The sequence below is a fragment of the Beta vulgaris genome, chromosome 6 (assembly GCF_026745355.1).
Source record: "Beta vulgaris subsp. vulgaris cultivar EL10 chromosome 6, EL10.2, whole genome shotgun sequence".
In the NCBI taxonomy this organism is placed as follows: domain Eukaryota; kingdom Viridiplantae; phylum Streptophyta; class Magnoliopsida; order Caryophyllales; family Amaranthaceae; genus Beta; species Beta vulgaris.
This window is the reverse complement of record NC_079207.1, coordinates 50,798,649-50,816,598: the sequence shown is the minus strand read 5'-3', so window position 1 is coordinate 50,816,598 and position 17,950 is coordinate 50,798,649. Positions and strand designations below refer to the sequence as shown.

The 17,950-nt window shown below is 38.4% G+C and overlaps 1 non-coding gene across 1 annotated transcript; it reads left to right on the top strand.

Annotated features, from left to right (window-relative positions):
* The first annotated feature begins 8,148 nt into the window (after window positions 1-8,148).
* On the top strand, window positions 8,149-8,255 carry LOC125499223 (small nucleolar RNA R71). Its single transcript, XR_007275940.1, has one exon. It is a non-coding gene; the product is annotated as a small nucleolar RNA R71 (small nucleolar RNA).
* The last annotated feature ends 9,695 nt before the right edge of the window (window positions 8,256-17,950 follow it).

The window sequence follows — 17,950 nt, the reverse complement described above, 5'->3', positions numbered from 1 at the left end:
GGGCGCACATGCAGAAGGTGCGGGAGCACCTAACCCTTCTGTTTTTTCTTCCAAAAATTTTAGAGAAAGGTGCGGGCGCACCAGCCTAAATTTTCGAAAAAAGTTTACAATGGTGTGAGCACACTTCCAGAAGGTGCGGGAGCACCTAACCCTTCTGTCTTTTTTCCTTCGAATTGTTTTAAAATCTGGTGCGGGCGCACCTTTAGGTGGTGCGGGCGCACCTTTAGGTGGTGCGGGTGCACCGTTCTAAATTTGCGAAAAATTTTAGAACGATGCGGGCGCACCTCAAAGGGGTGCGGGAGCACTATCAACATCAGTTTTTTCAATCTTTCTTTTCCACATCACTCATTTCACTCAACTTTTCATAAAAATCAGATGTCCCAATGTAGCTCTCATGGCTAGCTGATAAATCAAAAGTCTAATTAACAATCAAAAGAAAAATAAAATAAAATAAAAGAAAGGGAAGAAAAGAAACGGTTTGCCTCCCGTGTAGCGCTTGTTTTAAGTCATTAGCTGGACTAAAAAGGATACGTCCTTCACGAGAGTCGCTCGGGTGAGCGAAGAACCAAACAATCAATCGAACCAACGATGTGATTATCATGATAGAGCTTCAATGTCTGACAGTTCACCCAAAATGGACCGTTCTCACCCAAAACCTTATAAGCCCCATAGGGAGTAGTCTTCAACACTAAGAAGGGACCCGACCACTTGGACTTTAACTTTCCCGGGAAGAGTTTTAGTCTTGAGTTGAACAATAAGACATTGTCCCCAACCTGGAATTCTCGTTGTTGAATCTGGTGATCATGCCATTTCTTCGTTTGCTTTTTGTATAGTCTCGAACTCTCATAAGCGTCAAAACAAAGTTCTTCAAGCTCCACTAACCTTTCCTTGCGAGCGTCTCCCGCTAAGTGAAGATCCATGTTGATCTCTTTAATTGCCCACCAAGCCTTGAGCTCTAGTTCAACCGGCAAATGGCATGCTTTTTCATACACAAGGCTATAGGGAGTGGTGCCTATAGGTGTCTTGAAAGCCCTACGAAGAGCCCAAAGAGCATCATCGAGCTTCAAAGAGCAATCCTTTCGTGTCTTATTGACCACTCTCTCAAGACATTCTTAACTTCTCGATTTAGACTTCAACTTGGCCTTGGGTTTGGGGTGATAAGGAAGACCGACTTTGTGATTTACCCATATTCTTCAAAAGTGCTTCTAGTTGCTTCTTGGCGAAGTATAAACCGCCATCACTTATCAACACACGGGGGACTCCAAATTGAGGGAATTTGATCTTTTTCAGGAGTTTGGTCACAACCTTGTGGTCATTGGTGGGGGGAGGCAATGGCTTCAACCCATTTTTTTACGTAGTCGACCGCAACAAGAATGTTACCATTGCCACAGAAGGAAGAATGGACCCATGAAGTCGACTCCCCAAACATCAAATGGCTCAACCTCGAGAATGTTTGTTGAGGCATCTCATGTCTCTTTGTGATGCCACCACTCCTTTGACATCTATCCAACCAACACAAATTCTGGCATCCTTTTGCAATGACGGCCAAAACATACCACACTGGAGCACCTTAGCAACAGTTTTGCTTGCTCCACCGCTGCCCTCCACATGCCAAAGTATGGCAATGATCAAAACCGAGGTCATCTCATGATTAGACACACACCTCCTAAACACTCCATCAGCACACTTCTTAAAGGAGCGGGTCATCCCATAGAACCTCGAAACTTCTTTGAAAAACCGCTTCCTTTGTTGGGAATAAAACCATGAGGCTCAATCCCACAAGCCAAATAATTTGCATATCACGCGAACCATGGAATCTCATTGTTCAGAATGGCGAATAAGCTTCTTCTCTCAAATCTTCTGATAGGATCTCTCCAGATCAAGAGTTCTCATAAGAGGGAGGCGAGAAAGATGGTCAGCTACCACATTCTCCGTCCCTTCTTCTCTTTCATCTCAAAATCGAACTCTGAAGAGCAACACCCACCTAATGAGCCGAGGCTTGGCATCCTTCTTACTCATCAAATACGGACCGCAGAATGATCCGTATACACCACAAGCCTTATTACAGTCAAGTAGAACGGAATTTGTCAAATGCAAAGACTAGACCAACATTTCCTTTCCGTAGTTGCATATTCCGTTGAGCATCATCCAGAGCCTACTTGCATAGGCTATCACATGAAGCCTCCTTCCTTCGTTGCCCAAGAACAACTCCCACTGAAAGTCACTAGCATCGCACATTATTCAAAAGGCAAGCTCCAATCCGGAGCTTGCACAATGGGGCAGAAATAAGGGCTTTTTAAGAGTTTCAAAAGCCTTAACAAGACTCATCAAACTCAAAATCACCTTTTTGGAGTAGATTCGTCAATGGTTTGGCTATTTGAGAAAAATCCTTGATGAAACGCCGGTAAAAACCAGCATGTCCAAGGAAAGCACGAACTCCCGTCACCGAGTTCGGTGGCGGAAGCTTCTCAATAACCGAAACCTTTGCGATCCACTTCAATCCCTTTTTCGACACTTTATGCCCAAGACAATGCCTTCCTCGACCATAAAGTGACACTTCTCCCAATTCAGTATGAGGTTCGTCTCTTGACACCTTTTCAACACACATTCAAGATTAACCAGACATGTGTCAAAAGACGAACCACACACGCTAAAGTCGTCCATGAACACCTCAATGGAATCTTCTAGCATGTCAGAGAAGATTGATGTCATACACCTTTGAAAAGTGGATGGGGCATTACACAAACCAAAGGGCATCCTTCGATATGCAAATGTCCCATACGGACAAGTAAAGGTGGTTTTCTCTTGGTCATCCGGATGAATGGAGATTTGAAAGAATCCGGAATAACTATCGAGAAAGCAAAAGTGTGAATGACGAGCAAGCCTCTCCAACATTTGGTCAATGAAGAGAAGGGGGAAATGATCTTAGTGGGTGGATTTGTTCAGTTTCTAGTAATCAATATAGACTCTCCACCCAGTGACAGTCCTAGTGGAGATGGTTTCTCCTTTCTCATTCTCAACTATAGTCATGCCTCCTTTTTTTGGAACCACGTGAATTGGGCTCACCCACTTGCTATCTGAGATAGCGTAGATGATTCCCGCGTCATGCAGTTTCATGATCTCCTTTTTCACAACCTCTTTGAGGTTGGGATTGCGCCTTCTCTGATGCTCGATGAAGGAGGCATTACTATCGATGAGATGGACATGGTGCATAGCAAGAGAAAGGCTTAACCCCTTAAGGTCATCGATCGAATACCCAATGACATCTTTATATTTTTATAGTATTTAAATCAATTTGGATATAGAGATGTCATCAAGACTTGAATTGACAATAACAGGATAAGTGCATGCATCTTCAAGAAAAACATATTTGAGAGAGGATGGAAGGGGTTTGAACTCTACCTTTGGAGGAGGCTTAAAACACTCCTCTTTGTCATTCGATGATGTAGCTAGAACCTCAAAAGCTTCATTTTGTGTCTCCTCAAGGGTAGTGTCAAGAAGCATGGAGAATTCGCACCTCTTCAATGTCCAAGCTAGGGGCTTCGGTAAGAGTAGCATACAACTCATCCCCATTATGAACCACACTCACGGCGTCCTCTATCTCATCTTGCACTAGACTTACCCGGAAAATTCTCTCCATCATAGGTCTCTTCAACGTCTTAGAGAACTCAAACACAACCCGCTCATTAGCTACCTCAACCGTGATTTTATCATTTTTGCAGTTTATCACGACACCCAATGTCTTTAGAGCTTCTCTTCTAAGAATAAGAGGGGTCTCCGGATCTTCTTCCATATCCATAACCACAAAATCGCATGGTACAAACACATGCCCAACTTGAATCGGTATATCCTCCAACTCACCACAAAGGACTCTCACAGTGCGGGCCGCCAATTGAATCGTTTTGCGTGTAGGATGAAGAGGAAATTCAAGGTGCTTAGCAATAGATAGAGGCATAAAATTGACACTCGCTCCTAGGTCGGCCAGTTCACCCTTAGGCTCTAAATCACCTATCTTCACCGGCAAGTTGAAACTCTTGGGATCTCTTTGCTTATTGGGCATGGTTCGTTGCACAAGAGCGCTCACTTGGTAGGGTAGGGAGATAAGCTCATCTACAAGTTTTCGTTAGTTGGAGAGAATCTCCTTCAGAACTTAGCATAAGTCGACGTTTGAGACATAGCCTCAAGAAATGGGATGTTAATTTGCAGGCTCTTCATCACGTTGAGAAATTTAGTGAACTTGTCACTCAGTTTTCTCTCTACCAACCTTTGAGGATAGGGAACCGGAGGCACATAGGTCTTGGTTGTTGGAGGTGATGGCAATGGAGTTTTGTCACCAACTTGGACTTGTGGCTCATCTTTTTCCACAACTTCTTTTTTCTCAGTTTCCTCAGCTTTGTCCTCTTTCTCAATAACCTCAACTTCTTCATCCTTCTCTAACTCCCCTTATGAAATAGCCTTCCTGAATAAGTGGAATATTAGAATTAATAAACATTCTTAAGGTTATTAAAAAAACACACAATAGCAAGTAATAGGGTTAAGATTTGTTTCATATTATTAGTTACAAGAATGCTTTGCTAAATAATTTATTTATAGAATTCACGAATAACGGGTTAGTAAGAAATGATTTTTAAATAAAATAAAATAGATGGATCCAAGAGGAGGAAAGGAATTGGGTATGAATATGGACTTATTGGGAGTCTAAGTTTAAATTTTCAAGTGAATACCTTAGCCTTAAGTGGGTCAACCAAGGTAAAACATTAAATGGGGACTGTTCAGAAAATGCTGAACACACCTTTATGGGAACCAGAGTTTTAGACCTTGTAAATTCCGCCAAAGTGTAAAAAAATTACATGAGAGTGTCTTAAATACATTGGGGAACTTAGGGTAAAGATTTCATTCCATTTAGAGTGAAAACCAGAGAAACCCAGAAGTTTCTTTCCTCTCCCTCTTACCCGCCTGTTCTGCTGTTTAGGAACCAGTTTTGGTTCTTCGTCTTCCTCTCCTAAATTGCTACATAAAAACTCTTCAAAAATTACATGCAAGTTGATATCTAGCTATTTCAGTTGATAATAGGTTTTGGGAAGAAAAATTTTCAAGCCAAAGGTCCAAGGAGATCAATCAAAGTCAAGGAAAGAAGAAGGTAGGTGAGGTAAGTAATGTATGGTTGAAAGATTGATTCTTTGGGTCGAATTTTGAGAGTATTCTTGTAAGATTATTGATGATATGTCATTTTGGATATAGGTACTAAGAAGTTCAGTAGAGAATCAAGATTTCAAGGAGGTTTAGAAGTGAAAAACCTAGCAAGCAAGCAAGGTACACAAGCATTACACTAAAACACTAAATTTTGGTTAAGAAAATTCTGTAAATTGGTTATGTGTGATTATGACTACGAAATTGTTGTGTGCATGTGGTTTTATGATGAATATATATTTGTATAATTGCTGTTTTTGATGACTAATCAAATGCATGTGAAGTTTCCCACTAGATTCATGTTTAGTTTGTCACAAAAACATGATTTTTGAACATTATAACTCATGAATATGTATCTAATTGTTTTGTATGAGGTTTCTAATTAAATTATTTATAATATGGCAGTAGTTAAGCTATAGTTAACCTTAGGAATTAATGGATACAAGTATCTAAGATTTATAATTGAGTTAAGTACCAAATTGTGACTATCGTTACTAGACTTTTGATGTTAAATTTTGACTCAAGTGCTAAGAACTTATTTAAGAAGAATTTTTTTAGTAATATAACTAAAGGGGGCAGTAGCTTGGTATCATAATATGAGAGTCAAAATTATGGAATTATGATGATTAAGCAAATTTAACGATTAAACTGCATTTCTAATGGAAAAGAACAAAAATGGATTATTTCGATTTCAAGGTCTATTTATTAATGTAACAATACTAGTAAAGTAATACTTATATACATAAGACCCTAATATAATAGGTACTTCTCGAGGAATAGTTTGAATAACAAATTTAACTATACTTTACGAATTCATAATTTCATAGAAAACCTTGTATAGTTTACTTTACCTTAAGAAAAAAGAATTCTTGATGATTAATACTCGACCTTCAATTACTTAAATACTTTCTTTAAAAATCATTAGTTTACAAGTAAGTATCCATAGTGATTTCGAAGAAAGAACTACTTTATTTTTCCTTCTCTAGTATATAACGTTACTTTTAAACTTTAAATCAAATAAACTGATATGATAAAAATTCTTTTATTCTCTTAGTGGGGACTTCACATGATGAGATTAGTTATTAGTAAATTTTGGTTGAAAAATGATTTTCCTCAACACTCCAAATAAGTTTTGTTTCGTATCTTATTCTTGTAAGAATGATGATTTTTCACTTGTGAATATATGAAACGATTGGGGAAAGAAGCTGTTTAGCAGTGATGTTGTTTATGTTAATGATAAGGAATATGATAAGGATTATGAATGAGTATTGGGACATGTCCTGGAAGTCTTGCAAGCAGAAAGGATAAGAGAAGGGAGACGTCCCTCATCAGTTATACACAGTTTGATCTCTCTAATCAGGTTCTCTTTCCCAAATCGAAAGTATGCGGGTTTAATGTGGATCATAAAACTATTTATATCTATTCCCAACTATTTGTATATTGTGTAAGATAATGTGAATAAGATTTGAACTGTTGGTAAGATCTTCGGAATGGTAACAAGAAACATTTTCTTTTGCTTTATTTAGAAAGACACGTTTATTATGTCCTATTTCTTTTGTGATAAGTGGAGCTTGTGTACCAGCCTTGCTGATTGAGTATATTTGGAATGTTTTGTAATGGTTGGGGGACAGGGTCCCCTAATTTGCAGGAATAGGAAGAAAAGGTGTGAAGGATTACCTACTTGGGTATGCATGTGATTCAAGTAGTTAAAAATGGAGCATGGAAGCTGGACTTTTGAGTTATTCTGTTAATTATAAATAGTTTGCTTATTTTGGGTTATGTAATTTCTTAAATTGGATTTAGTTATCTCTCAGATTAAGTTGTAATAGTTGGTAGTTATTTTCATTTGCTAATTATCAAGTAGGTTAATTATGATATCATTTGGCTACCCCCTTGTTATTAGGAGGTAGTTCAGTAACACCCCTCTGATTAGATGTTTAATTCATGATTGACTAAGGGTTTATGAGTGGAATCATGAATGGGTTAAGCAACTAATGGAGTGGGCTGTTACACCTTAGGCATCTTAGGACCCTCATAGCTTGTTCCCGACCTCAAATGAATGGCTTTCGCTTGATGGAGGTTGGGGTTAGGGATGGGTTGGCCCGAAAGTTCATTTGTGGGGGTTGAAGGATTCTTCTCGGCTACTTGGGCGATTTGGGTTTCAAGCATTTTGTTATGGGCTTATAGCTCTTGAAACCTTTGCTCATGGTTTTGGAGAATTTGGTTCATGGATTGGAGTTGTTGGAGAATTTGGAGGGAGGTTGGATCGGGAGATGGTATGGGTTCGGGATTTTGTTTGGGAATGGAGGATTAGAGGGAGGTTTTTGGGTATTGGCCCTTTGATGTGAAGCTTGGTAAGTGTTGGACCTTTGTGAGGATGAACCACCTTGGTTATAGTTTTGGTTATACCCTTGCGCATACCCTTGGTTTTGAGCTTGGTTGTATCCTTGTTGAGGTTAATTCCATCCTTGTTGAGGTTGGTTGAAGGCTTGGATGTAGTTTTGTTAAGGTTGTATCCAACCTCCTTGTTGATTGTTTATATACCCTTGGTTTCCTTGATACCCATCTCCTCTAGAATTTATCGCCGCCACATGCTCCGAATGGGTACCTCCACAATAAGGAGTATCATCGTTAGTACGACCACAAATATCACAAGAAAAAGAATTTACCTGTGAAGGATTAGATGAGGCAAGATTGATCTTAGAGAGCTTCTTGTCAAGTTGGTCCATCTTGGCTTGAATTTGATCCATGGGGTCTAATTCAAACTTTCCGCTCTTCTTGGGTTGAGCACCTCTTTGTCTTCCACCCCATGAGTAGTTCTTGATCACTTTCTCTATAGTGGACTCAAGTTGTTCCTGCGGGATCTTAGAAAGTTGACCTCCCGCTCCAGCATCAAGGTTGGCCCGTGATATAGGATCAAGACCATCATAGAAAAACCGCATGAGGAGGTTTTTGTTGAACTCATGGTGAGGGCATGAACGGATCATCTCCTTGAACTGCTCCCAAGCTTCTGCAAGTGTCTCATGGTTCTCTTACTCAAATGAGGAGATCTTCCTCCTTATGTCTGCTGTCTTCCACTCCGGGAAGTATTTCTTCAAGAAGGCCATCGTGACTTCTTCCCATGTAGTGAGGGAATTAGCAGGCAAGCTCTTGAGCCATGACTTTGCCTTTTCGGTAAGAAAGGAGCGGAACTAATGCATCTTGTTATAGTTAGGGGAGACGTCATTTGTTGTTATCATAGCACAGATCTCATGAAACCTGTCGAGATGTTCAAGAGGATCTTCATCCGACCCCCCACAAAATTGTTATGCTTTCACCATCCGAGTATAATGAGGGTGAATGCTGAAATTTGTAGTAGTGGTTGGAAGTCGGATACCACCTTGAAGAACATAAGAACCCGGATTTCCGAAATCCCTAAATAGTTGTGGATTTGCTTCACCCATTTCTACTTCAACTTCACTTGTACTTGAGACTGGTGAAGATGGCTCGGAACCCAAAGTCAAATTTTCCAAATTCTTCCAAAGCTTTCGCAATGTGCGGTCGATTTCAGGATCTAAAGGCAAAGTGGATGAACCGTGGGCTCTTCTTCTCATGTAACACATCAAAGCTAAGTAGAGGATTAGCAAATAATAACCACAGTCAAAAAGAAAACAAAAGAAAAATCAACTAAGCAAGCTAAACTAAAATAAACTTCAATCAATAGCACAATCTCCCCGGCAACGGCGCGATTTTGATAAGAGGTTTTTAGTGTGTCATTAAGACACCAAAAATCACTTTCCAAACAATATTATAAATCCTACCAAGCAATTACTAAGAAAATAGTAAGGGCAAGTCAAGGGTCGATCCACAGGGAAAATGGGATTAATTAAAGCTTTTCAAGTATAAATTACCTAATTGAAGGGTATTTGGAGGTTTGAAAAGTTTGGTAATAACTATGACTAGCTAAAAACTAGGACTATCAAATAACACAAGTTTAAATATCAGATAGGAAGACACTAGAGTTAAGGTTACTAGTATGAATAAGAACAGACAATGATTGTTGATGCGATTGTGAAGAAATGGAGATTATCGTGCAAGGTTTAGTTTCCCTCTAAAATACTCGAGTCCTCTCTCGAATGTTCCTCAAGAGTAATCACTTAATCAATCAACTAAATCCTCTCTCAAATGGTCTCTAGTTAATTGATTAAGAGATTCAATAAATTTAGAAAACCCCTAATAAAGGATCCCCTTAATTTCTACCCAATATCTTGGCATAGAAATTAAGTTGATTCTTGGGGATGATAAAAGAGTTCAAAATTCGATTTAAGAATATTTGAATTCAAAATACCAAAGTATAAATGTGATCAATATCTATCCTAAGGTTTCAAAACACTAAGATCAATGCATAACTTTCTCTAGAACATCACAATCTCACCAACAAGACATTTAAAACCCTAATTCATACTTTCACCCTAACCCTAGATATGAAACTACTCACTAATCATGGATTCTAAGCAATTAAACATAAAATCTATGACTAAGCTAAGGCTAAAAATGATTAAAAGATAACTAAACTAATAGAAATCGCAACTATACGAATATGAGATTGAAGATCTAAAATAAACTAAAAGCAAGAACAAACACTAAGAGAATGAAACAAAAACTGAAACTTCAAATTAAATTCAATGAAAAGTACCTTTGATGTTAACGGAATCACAAACTACGATTACTAATCTAAATTCTCAATCAAAACTCAAGTGTTTTCTCTCTAGTATAAAACCCTAAAAACCCTCTAAAAACTAGAATAAAGCGTAAGTTCAAAACTAAACAAAACTATAGTTTAATGAAGCCGCGCTTTTCTTTCCGGAAATGCATAGTGCGGGCGCACCATAAAGAGGTGTGTGTGCACCAAGCGAAGGTGCAGGCACACCTAACTCCTCTGCCTCAAGTTGAAATGTTCCGCCAGATGGTGCGGGCGGACCAACAGTTGGTGCAGGCACACCAACAGTTGGTGTGGGCGCACCAGACACAGGTGCGGGTGCGCCGTAGTGTTCAGTGATTTGCCTCTAAAGTCGCTGAAGGTGTGGGCGCACCATCGTGTGCGGAGGCCTCTAAACGCACCTCAAGCTTCCTTGATGTCTCTCGCTCTTCCCCTTAAGTTGTATCTCGCAATATTCGTCCCTGAAAAGGGTCATACCTGCAATAAAAACACGAGAAAACCTGGTGAAAGCATATGTACTAGAAATTCGATCAAAATAGATCGAAAATCTAGCAAAAAGTCACTATGATCAATCAATGATCAAGTGAGGAAGTAGAAGGTAAATGAGGAGAAAAGAGGGGATAAAAGAGAATAAGGAGGACCAAAATAAGCCAAAAGGATGTCATAAAGTGCGTTAAAAACGCACTTATCAGCAACTTGTATTGAAGTTCTACAACTGATCAATGAGCATTTCTTACTCTATCTCCTATTTTATTGCTTTATTTTTTTTTTTTTCAGTAGATTAGTTGTTAATTGCTTAGTTTAATTATTTGTGATTTATTTTGTTTAGTTTAATGTTTAGTTGATTTTTAGTATCATGTTATTAGTTGGTAATTTCTCTGAGTTTATAATTTATTATGATTTGTGAATAGTTATTTCTTAAGGGTTTGAAGCCATTGATGAGTTGATGAACCTCTACATCCAATATTGGATTTTGACTTGGGATAATTTTGGTTAATTGATTTGGTATTTTCATAAATGTTTGTGTGATTGGCCATCATATGAGCATAATTTAGGTACCCTTAGTGAAAGATCGAGAGATGAAGTTAAGGGGTTGCCTCAAATCGATTATTAGGTTTGAAAGACCATGAGAATATGGACTATCTAGCGTAGGGGACTTAGTTTACTTGTTTATGTTCACCATGTTTATGGATATGCTTGGTTGAATGCCTTAACCATGAGAATAGGTCTTCGGTAAGAGACTAGGTCAATCTAGCTAGCTCGAGAGAGTGGTTAGAGTACCAACGGATGAATAATTTCCCTCAATTGATCCTCATTATTGATTTCCATTATGATTGTTTGGTTTGTGAATGAGTTGATTGGTGGATACCCCTTCCGTAAGTCATTTTTCTTATTGTCTTTTCTTTTATAAATCTTCAAAAACATATACTTTTCTTAACTTATCATAAATCGATATTTATTGGTGTTTCCCTTAGTCTTTATGGATTCGACCTTTTACTTGCCATATATTGGGTAGTTTAGGTATCTTTGACGTGTTTACAATGAGCACGTCAATTTTTTCCAATCAACCTCTCATAAAGTGTCTTTCATTGAATTACATCACTAGGAAGTAAACTTATCAAATGAGTGGCACTAACGATACATTTAGCCCAAAAGTTATCAGACATATTTGCATGCATTTTCAAAGCCGTAGTAAGTTTCAAGAAGAAACATATGCTTTATTTCAACTCTCCCATTCTATTGTGGTCATCCTCGTACACGCCTTTAGTGTAAGATTCATTTTTCATTAAGAATCTTGCTGCATTACTTTTGAATAAGGATATAATATATGTCGTCAACAAGATTTGATTTAATGCATGTTGTGACAGTGCGACTGTTGTGATTCTGATGATTGTTGTGTCGTTTTCAAGTAAAAGCCACCAAAGCATTTGTTAATCTTATTTATGGGTTTAGTACTCAGCTTTGCTGATGTGTATATGTTGTTTTATGATTTCTGTGGCCTGTCACTTGGTGGGTGGCAGTTTCTTAAATGTTTTAGGTTGAATCCATAAGTTAACCTTTTGCAAGTTGAAGCTGATATGAGTTAGCTTAGTATTGTATTTATTCTCGAGGCGAGGACGATCCACTTGTAATAGTTAATCGTTTATTTTCCATAATTTATTTCTCCATTTAAGAGTTGCTAGCTAATGCTCCTGATTCTCTGTTGGTTGTTGCTCTGTGAAAGTATTGAGGTTGTTGAGTTCGGGGATTTGGAAATGTTTTATTTATCAAAATTGTAACAGGTTCATACTATTTCTCGCTTAAGAGTTGTCCTATTTCCAAAGGAAACTTTGCCGGGTTTTCTATAGTAATTTATGAAAATAAAGTCTGAGAATTAGGGCGTTGTTGTAATAGTTAATTAATTTGAATAGAATTGGGATTTGAGTTCCACACTCTCCGATGTAGTTCGGTGGGTGTGATGGTAACAGTCCGGGATATCTCGACTAGAGTCTCTTTCGCTGTGCTTAATCCTCTATAAACTGGCCGGGAGAATTCGGGTTGTTACAAGTTTTCCTTTAAATCAAAAGAATTTGAAGTTCGCCAATTGTCCAAAGTACACAATTCACCCCCCCTCTTGAGTACATTTCAAACCTTCAATTGGTATCAAAGCGGCTTCTTCTTAATACGGTAACACCTAGAGAAGTTGATCATGAGTACTTGAGAAATAAATGTTATGGATACGACAATAAGACTCCAAAATTCAATGGGAAAAGTTATGCATGGTGGAAGAACATAGTGAAGAATAACATCATTGGTATTGATTATGAGTGTTGGTTAGTTGTCAAAAAAAGACTATTAGCGATTACCAAGGAGGTTGAGGTTCTTCAGTGGCAAAGAAAGAGAGCGCGTATACTTCTACTGATCACAAGAAGCTGAAGAAGAATCCTAAATTCATCTTCATATTTCAACAGGCACTAGTAGAATAAATGCTATTTGTTGCTGTGATATTGCTGCGGTTTTACCCATACGCAGCAATATATCACGTAAAAAGAAAAAAAAATAAAATAACCATATTGCTGCGGTTTCGATAGAAAACCACAACAATATGGTTTCAACGATTTTATTTTGAAAAAGTTTGACTACTTGACCGAGACATATTGCTGCGGTTTTTAGCAAAAACCGCAGCAATATATTAAAATAATATTAAAAAAATGATATTTTAATATATTGCTGCGGTTTTTGAAACAACCGCAACAATATCATTAAAAAATATTTTAAAAAAAATATAAAAGGCGTGCAAACCGCAGATAGGGTTTGTTTTTCCTCATAATTCTCTCAGCCTCCCTCCTCTCACTCTTACTGATTCTCTCAACCTTCCACCCTTCACTATCATCCCTCGTCATTCACCCTACACCATCCTCTCAACCTTCGACCTTCGACCATTCACCTTTTTCTTTCTTGATGTTGCCGGTGTTGTTGATGAATTATTGGCGAGCTTCGACCTTCGACTGCTTCCTCTTCATCTTTTTCTTTCTTGAAAACGAGAAACTGAGAACAAGAGGCGAGCAAGGGGTTCTCAAATGAGATCCGGCTCCGTTGTTGTTGGCGAGCGAAGATCCGGTGTTGTTGATGAATCGTTGGCAAGCGAAGAGCAAAGCCGTGAATCGTTTTTGATTTTTTTCAATCGTTCTCATATGTTTATTTGTATCGCGTTTCTAGATGTGCCCGATTTCCTCATTAACGTTTATATTGCAGAACAGGTAATCGTCGTTGGTCCCGGTCCGTTGGACGAGGAAGGTAACAGAAAACCATTGTCAGTATCACCAGGGAACACAGTGATGTACTCCAAGTACGCATGGAATGAGTTCAAGGGTAAAGACGGTTCAGATTATATTGTGCTTAGGTCGTCTGATGTTATGGCTGTGTTTTCTTCTTAGTTTACAAATCCCAGAATCTCTGTAGAAGTGACGTTTAGGTGGTAATGATTTTTGTAGCTACTGGCAGGAGCATAAAAAGGTGTCTACTGTAATAACTCGTGTCCATAATTGTGCTTGCAGTTTTGATTGTTGAGTTCAATATCATTTCAACAATGTATTCTTGATCTTAAATATGAAACCAATGGAACGGAAAGTTAAAGATTGTGTTCATAATTCTGTTTTCAGTATGAGAAGGTGGGGTTTTTCCTTGGACGGACATGCACAATTATGGACTAAGTTATTCGAAAACCAGATCCGGTGTTATTCGAGCCTGAACCTTTTTTTTTTGGTTTTTTTTTTTCTTTTTTTTCGTTTCTAGATCTGTGATTTTTTATTGTAGGATTTTATTTTTATTTTTTTCGTTTTTTTAGATATGTTTTTAGATTTTTTTCGTTATTTTAGATATGTTTTTAGATTTTTTTTCGTTATTTTAGAGACCAGTTTCTTATTTTTTTTTTGTTTTTATTATAGTTTTTTTAATTAGTCTAAGTTGTAATAGTTGCTTATTTTTGTTTCTTTTTGATCTTTTGTATTATGTATGTAATTAGTTTTTTTTAGTTTTATATATTAATGAAATTCATGTTATTTTATCTTCATTTTGTATGTGAATTGGATGGATTGTGGATGGGTTAGTGGTATGTTTTTAATCTTTCAAATTTAATTGCAAATTTAAAAAAAAAAATTGTTTTTTTACCTATACCAGTACCTATTGCTGCGGTTTTGGGCAATAACCGCAGCAATAGGCCAATGTATTGCTGCGGTTTCTAGTCAAAACCGCATAAATACGCTGTAAGTCTTTAATAAAAATTAAATATATTGCTGCGGTTAAGGCTACAAACCGCAGCAATATGTTCAAATATTGCTGCGGTTTAAAACCGCAGCAATATAATTAATACCTATTGCTGCCCTCTTAATTGCTGCGCGCCCAAAACCGCAGCAATAGACCACTTTTTGACCGCAGCAAATAGCATTTATTCTACTAGTGAGGCTATTAGAGAGAATGAGATAAACAAAATCTCTGCTTGGGCCTCCGCCAAAGAGATATAGGATACCCTCGAACTTACTTATGAGGTAATAAGGTCTAAAATTAATTAACTTATGTCTAAATATGGAGCCTTTAACATGAATAAAGGTGAAAACATAAATGATTGCTTTGGTAGATTTATGACATAGTGAATGATTTAAAATCTCTTGGCAAAAGCTTTTATGACAAGGATTTGGTTAGAAAAATGTTGAGAAGTTTAACATATGTTTGGATGGCTAAGTAAAATATCTCACATCGCTGAGTCAGGAATAACTAATTGGTTCCCGTATGACTCAAGGCTATGTTCAGTTCACCTTATTTTTACTTATTTCAAATCAGATCAGATTGATAAAAATTTTTTTGGACCAGATAAGTTCAAATCATGCTTGTACATAAAAACTTATTATTATTGTTAGGATTTTTTAACTAGAATAATACAAACTTTTGGCTGTTCTCTCGCAATAATACAAACTTTTGATTATTTTTTTAATAATACAAACCTTACATTAAAATTCCTCCAGTAGAGCAAGTTGACTTGTAACATGTTAAACAGGTAAATTTTTTTTAAAAAACCCAAAAAATTTCTCTCTCCTCCCCTCCCCCAACCAACTGAAACCCCCACCCCTTACCCCAACCACCACCACTTTGCCACAGGAACTGCCACCCCTCCATCCTAAACCACCACTTCAACCACCACCTAGACTAGCAACATTGACCCTAAACTACCACCCCACCAGGCTATCACAACCCAAAGTAATTCCACCACTACTCCATAACCTAAAACCACCATCTGAAGCAAACCCACCAAAACCAAAAAACAACCCTACCACCACCTTAAATCGCCCTCACCCCGCCCAAAAGCACCAATCAAAACAACCTCACCCCACCCGAAACCACACAAAATCCTACTCCTCCACCTAAAAACAACCACCTTTCATGCACGAACAAATCCTCTCTCACCCTTAATATACCATCGTTCGCTACTCTGATGTCCTCTCTTCCGCTCACCGTTCCAACGTTTCACGGAGGGAGTGCGGAATGGTTTATGGGTGGGGGAGAGGATGGGGAGTGGTTTCGGGGTTTCGTAGGATGGGGAGGGGCCAAGGGTGGGGGTGGTCGTCGAAGGGGCCGAAGTGGTTTGGGAGTGGGGGAGGAGGAAGAGAGAGAAATGGTTCAGGGAGGGGTGTAGAATGGTTTTGGGATGGGGCTAGAGGTGGGGCTAGGAGGGGTGCGGTGTGGTTTCGGGGGTGGTGGAGGGGCGAAAAGTGGGAATTGGTATGCAGGCAGGGTTGGGGGGTGGGAGTAGGGGTGGGGGTGGGGTGAAGGAGTGAGAAAGAGAATGGAGGGGGAAGCAGGAGAAGAAAGGAAAAAAAATGAAAATTGTTTTTTTTTTTCGAAATTTAAATAAACGGTTATATCATCAAATACCCCTGACAAAAAAAATTTATTCACCAAATACCCCCACTTTTTTCAAAATCCACTAGATACCCCTTACCTTCAAAAAAATTCACCAGATACCCCTAACCTTCAAAAAATTACCCAAAATGCCCTTTTGACTAACGAATGTTAATGCTCCGTTAACTAATTAACCTCAAAAAACCCTAAATAAACCTCATTAAACCTAACTAAACCCTAAAATCTCCTTAACCAAATCCTATTCCCCCAACCCCAGCCCCACCAGCCCCACTCCCTCCCCCTCCCCGACAGCCCCCATGCAGACCCCCTTTCCCGGCAGCCCCCCTCCCCTCGACCTCCCTCGCGCCTCCCCCTCCCCCTCCTTCTCTCGCGCTTCCCCCTCATCTTCCCTTGCGCCTCCATCACTAGCACCCCCTCCACCACACATCCCCCCCCCCCAACTCTTGGCAATGCACTTGTCCTCCTCCCTCACTCTCGTCGGCATCCCGCAACCCCTCATCCCTTTCCAACACTTCCTGCATTTTCGAAACTGCCATTGTCGAAGATCTGAAATATTGTGACTGAGTACGAAGGGGTGGGGCGGCTCGGATTCGCGATTTTCGGCGGGGGTGGGGGCCTTATGAGTTCGAAGGGGTGGGGGAGGAGAGAGATTCAGACTAGGGGTGGTGGGGAGGAGGGGGAGGCGCAGCTGCAGGTGGAGGGGGGCTAGTGGTGCTGGGGGCTAGTGGCTGGGGTTGTTGGGGGGGCGCTGTGGCTGGGGGTCTGGGATTATTGGGGATTGGGGGGCTGGTGGGTTAGGGGACAGAGGGGGTTAGGGTTAGTTAGGGTTAATTAGCTTGACTTAGAGCGAATTAGGTTGACTTAGGGGAAACATGTAAATAAACGCTAACGGAGGATTAACGTCCGTCAATAAAAGAGTATATGGTGAAATTTTTTAAAGGTTAGGGGTATTTGGTGAATTTTGAAAAAAAGTGGGGTATTTGGTGAATAAATTTTTTTGAAGGGGTATTTGGTGATATAACCATTAAATAAAATTTTAAAAATCAACCAATCAAATAGAGACATGAGTCCAAGGGAGTGCCACGTCAGCTTGTTTAACTCCTACAACAAGTTAATGACCGGTATTTCCCTACTAGAGTATGTTTGATGTAAAGTTTGTATTATTAAAAAATAATCAAAAGTTTGCATTATTGTGAGAGAATGGCCAAAAGTTTGTATTATTCTTGTAAAAAAATACTTATTGTTATTATTATATGATTATTATGATCAGTATTATGGTTATATCATTACTAATTCTATTATTGCTATTGTTATTATTATTATTATTATTATTATTATTATTATTATTATTATTATTATTTATTATTATTATTTATTATATTATTATTATTATTATTATTATTCTTACTTTTTCTATTACTATTATTATTAATATTACTTTATACGATTATTATTACTAATAATATTACTATTTACGAGTACATTTTCAAAAAGATTATTATTATTGCCGTTGTTGTACTTATGCTATTATTATCAATGTCATTGATATTACTATTTGAAGCTACTTGTGTTCTAGAAGAAGAATGTTCTTTTGACATTTGTGTGTGTTCTTTTTTATATTTGTTCTAATTAACAATTATGATATCTGATGTTCTTTTTGATGTT